The sequence below is a fragment of the Apis dorsata genome, unplaced genomic scaffold (genome assembly GCF_000469605.1).
Source record: "Apis dorsata unplaced genomic scaffold, Apis dorsata 1.3 scaffold_93, whole genome shotgun sequence".
NCBI classification, from domain to species: domain Eukaryota; kingdom Metazoa; phylum Arthropoda; class Insecta; order Hymenoptera; family Apidae; genus Apis; species Apis dorsata.
In genome coordinates, this window is record NW_006263391.1 from 326,132 (window position 1) to 330,886 (window position 4,755).

General features: G+C 35.7%; 2 long non-coding RNA genes across 2 annotated transcripts in view; one reads left to right on the plus strand and one right to left on the minus strand.

The window, feature by feature from the left end:
- Positions 1 to 1,336, plus strand: part of LOC116185077 — a 3,199-nt gene extending 1,863 nt beyond the window's left edge. Inside the window, exon 2 of the long non-coding RNA XR_004149827.1 lies at positions 1,074 to 1,336. This is a non-coding gene — a long non-coding RNA (uncharacterized LOC116185077). The remainder of the gene's footprint in view (positions 1 to 1,073) is intronic.
- Positions 1,337 to 3,876: 2,540 nt separating this feature from the next.
- Positions 3,877 to 4,749, minus strand: LOC116185076. The gene is made up of 2 exons (XR_004149826.1): positions 4,644 to 4,749; positions 3,877 to 3,979 (listed from the first exon to the last, which is right to left on the minus strand). It is a non-coding gene; the product is annotated as an uncharacterized LOC116185076 (long non-coding RNA).
- Positions 4,750 to 4,755: the final 6 nt, after the last annotated feature.

The window sequence follows — 4,755 nt, forward strand, 5'->3', positions numbered from 1 at the left end:
AAGTAAGTAGAAATTTTTGATCGAGATGTATATATATGATTTAAATTTCTGTGAGAAAATATTTTCGAGAGAAATAAGTTGATAATTTTGCTTAATTACTTTGTTTGCCATTGTTATTCGAAATTAAGTTTCATAAAGTTTTATATATATATATATATATTCGCAAGGCTTTAATTGGTCATGGTACGATTATAATTGTAATAAGAGTCGGAGCGGCAATTACATTAGCGATTTCAATTCCATTCCTCCTTCCACTCTTTTTGATCGACTGCGAGCCGGTAATGTGTAACTATGTTACGGCAACACGGTAATAACTTCACGCTTCTTTCACGCGGAGATATCAAACGGAATTACAAATGCAACGTTATTCAATTTACCACGTTCCTTCGTAATTAATATAAATAACGCTGCTTCAAATGTCAGTCATCTCGTTGAACGCTTCCACCTCGGTCGGAATATTTCTTGCGCGGAAAATCAAATCTCCGAGCAGTGTTCCATAATTGGAGCAATTTCTACAGGTTCTTTCACAATGTGGACGCGTTACGAGTCCATCTCGTTATCCCCCAATCCAATCGCCTTCTATCATCCCCTTTTCGAGGATTTTAAAAATTTAAAAATCTCTTCCTCCCCCGAGATTAAAAAGATCCACTCCCAATGAAAATTTAATTTTTCCATCGGTCCATAATTCGACGAATAATAATTAGAATCTATTTATCATTTTGAAAAAAATTTAATTTCCCCTCGAATCTCGAACCAAAAAAAAAAAAAAAAATAGAATCCCTAATCCTTCCATGAACTATATCCTATAGCCTCCAACTTCAACTCTAATCTTTTCGTACGATCGATCGAATCAGGCCGCACTTGAGTTCGTTCCCGTGTGGAAGGAATCGCAGGTGGCTCGTTTAATAATTATCGGATGAAACGGGGACGCGGAACGTTCGCTCGTGAATCGAGCAGCTAATGGAGAAACGTCCCAACGTCCGGTTAACCGCGATTTTTACCGTTCGCCGCCCGCCATTTTTCTCCAATTTCGTGCAACTGATGACGTTTTGATGGCGGCACCGTGTTTACAGGCGAGTTAACGATCCCGACGCCTCTGATGAAGAAGTCCTCAACGTCGAAAGAAGGAGAGAGAGAGAGAGAGAGGTACTAAGGACACTTTGATGATGTTTGCGTATTAACTAACGATCCCTCCACGCCACCTGTGCGAATAATTCCTTGATGGAAGGAAATTGCGGATGAAATTGATGCGCGTGCCGGTTTGTGTTAACGAGCAGCCCGCCATTTTTGTGGTGAGTGGTTTCGCGCTTTTCTTTTCTTTTCTTTTTTTTTTTTTTTTTTTTTTTTTTTTTTTGTTTTGTTTTGCAGAACGTGAAAATAAGCTTTTCCTTTTGCGAATCGAGATTCGAAGTCGAGAGATTCGAAAGAGGGTGGTTAGGTTAGGATGAAAGTTTGAAATTTTGCGCATGCGCTCTCCTTCCCACGCGCCATCTTTATTCGCCGAGATCAAGTTTCGTTGAAAAAGATGTCTTACCAACAATTTTATTTTTAGGATCCTAGGTTTTGGGGGATCCTAAAAAAGGGAAAAGTTTGGTTAAAAAATTTCAATCGGTGTGCACGATCGAAATTACCTCGACGTTTCGGGAAATAATATAAATAATCGAACGTGTTGTAAAAAAAAATGATACAAAACTTTTTTACTTGAAATTTCGAGATATCCCAAAAATTACATATCGACGAGTGATTAAAAAAGAAAAAGAAAGAAACAACGCTTGGAGCGATGTGGGATAAAAACGGAGAACACGAACATTTCCCTCGTTAATCATAAAGGGTTGGCGCTCCGAATTTCCTCGAACGCTTTTTCTCCAAGTTTTCTCCATTATATTGTATCACAATCGTGCTCTGAATTGCAGATTTTCCGTTTTCTTAATTGCAACTCGGTCGGTCCCCTTTTTTTTCTTCTTCTTCTTCTTCTTCTTCTTCTTCTTCTTCTTCCTTATCATCCAACCAATCTACAATGCGGCGCGATCTCATACCAAGATTAAGATTATTTAAAACTCGAGTTAATAAAACTCGTAATCGATCTCGATGGCACAATAATTTCCTATAAGACGAACGAATTAATTTAAATATTTTCTATTTGCATAGATTATCATTTACATAGATTAGCGCGATAATGATAAAAATGATTTATCGATTTTTTTTTCGCAGTTAGCAAGGAGAATTTGAATCGACAATATTACAAATTTTCTTTTTTTTTCTTTTATAAGAGTAAACAATGACAGAACAAATAATTTTTGTGTCCATCTCTTACGTTATTCCTGATGCAAATTGATTAAAAAATTCACTTAATTCATTATCACGATTGAATAATATAAATAAATAAATATAATTATAAATATATTAAATTTATTATAAAAATATCTAGTTTTTTATCGTTATAGATAAAATAATTTCTGGAAGAATCCTAAAAATAACTTTTTTAATCCCGTTCCAAGAATACAATTCCAACGAAAAAGTTATTGAAAGAATACTTTTTCCGTTGAAAAACAATTTTTTGCGCAGCTCGTATTATAATTGGATAATTCCCTCCGGGAAGAAATCCAAAAAAAAAAATCCAAAAAAAAAAAAATTTAATTCAAATCCAACTCAGAAAAAAAAAANATTAAAGGAACGACGAGTAAATTATCTCGAGTTAATGAGTGGCGCTAGTGTCGCCTCGCACGTGCCAATATTAATTTTTCATTAGGGGAGAGAAATCGATATTTTCACTTTTTGTAAAGATTACGATAAAACGTCGATACATCTTTTGAAACTTTTCTGTACAATAATAATGAAAATTTAAAAAGAGAAATCTCTAATTCTGATCAAATTTAATGGAGATACCAGATTCTCAAAATTGATTTTTTTTTTTTTTTTCTTTACACTGTTCACGATGTACATTTTTGAGTCGACCAGTAGAAAGCGTACGTACAAGAATGCGCAAGCTAATGCAACGTGTACATTAGAATCCTAACGTGGATCATCCTCTCTCTCTCTCTCTCTCGCAGGACGTATTACGTGTTAAGTCGACAATATTAATAACAATCATTAATTCTTCTAACAGAATTTTTTCCAACGTATCCGCACGCATGACAGCATGGCTGAAAAACGCTCCCGAGCAATAAATACTGTTCCATCCTGTTCTTCTTGGTGGCGATTAATGAACACGTTCTTGTCTTTTTTCTGAATCCGCGAAAATTGTTGCAGAATTTATTGAAATTTTTATGAGATCTTTTATGAAATTTATGGATCGAGAAAAAAAATTTACTAATCGACTTATACAATTTCGACGATTTCTAGAAATTGTGGAGGACTTTTTTTTTTTTTTTTTTTTTCGATCGATAATTTCTTCACAATCAAGTCTTTATCCATCTAGATCCATCTTACATCTACGAACATGTGAATACAAAATGGACGACGAAGACGATCGAAAAATTATAGGGGAAAAAAAAATGGCGGCTAAGAGGATCGTCAAACTAATTCGATGATATATATATATAATTTTTCGATCTCGAAATAAACAAGATAATCGACGTGACAATCGATTGTTTACAAATACAAATCGTGTAACGACCCGTTGATTTTTCGAGACCTCTGTAGCTCTGTATGCACCACACAAACCTCTCTAGAACCGAATTTGTCGCCTCTTATCAAACAAATTCGGATCTACAGGGTAGATGTAGAGCATTAACTGGGCCTTCGCATATATATATAAATTTATATATATATATATGTATATATGTATATATATACATATATGGGCACAAATTGTGAATTATTCACGCAGATATATAAATATTTTTCATATCTAAAAAAATTATTGTTTCTTTCTCTCTCTAAGTAACGCACGTGCCGCATTATTTTACCTCCTCGTTGGCCCAGTACGCGCGATCGATCGTCCATCTTTCTCCCCGTTTCACTCAGTCAGACTTTACTTCTACCTAAAAATGTTTACGAATTAATTATCCATGTTCAATAAATCGTTTATCGTCTCGAACGATATTCGATTCCCTCTTCTTTTCTTCCTTTTTATTATTATTATTATTATTATTATTATTATTATTATTATTAGCAAGTACTCGATTCTCCTTCTTCTCCTTCTTCTTCTTCTTCTTCCTCTTCTTCTTCGTCTCGTTGGGAGAGAGTTTCTCCAAGGATTCGCGGGATAAACAGTTAAAATTGGCGCTCTCACTAGCCCAGATCGAGAGTGTATCGAAACGCGGAGTCATTCAGAAAATAAGACAGGTTGTGCCGAGTCACCGTGTTCCAACAGGGAGGCATCTATTTCTGCCGCTCTAACTCTTCCACGAGAACGAATCGTTCGCGAACGAAATTTCAAATTTAGACGAATTTGGAAGGAAAAGAAATAAAGAGACACTTTTTGTTCGAAAAAGTTAAAAGAAAAAGTTGCACCCCATGTAAGATGTAAAAAAATTTTGAAAATTTCGTCAACGAAGGAAAAATGCTACGGAGCGTGAATATTCGATTCGACATCGTCATCCAACGGAGGATAAATCCTGTTACGTCACACTTGGCACACTTTGTACAGTGTTGTATCGTGGCGGGTTATCTTAGCGACAATAATCATATTACACCTGCACTACCGATTGAGTGATTGATGCTCGTCCCTGGGGCTCTCGAGAAACCACCTGAGCGTTAACGGCTCGCGGATGACACAGCTGAATGTGCAGCTCCAAGGTCGTGTTCTCCTTC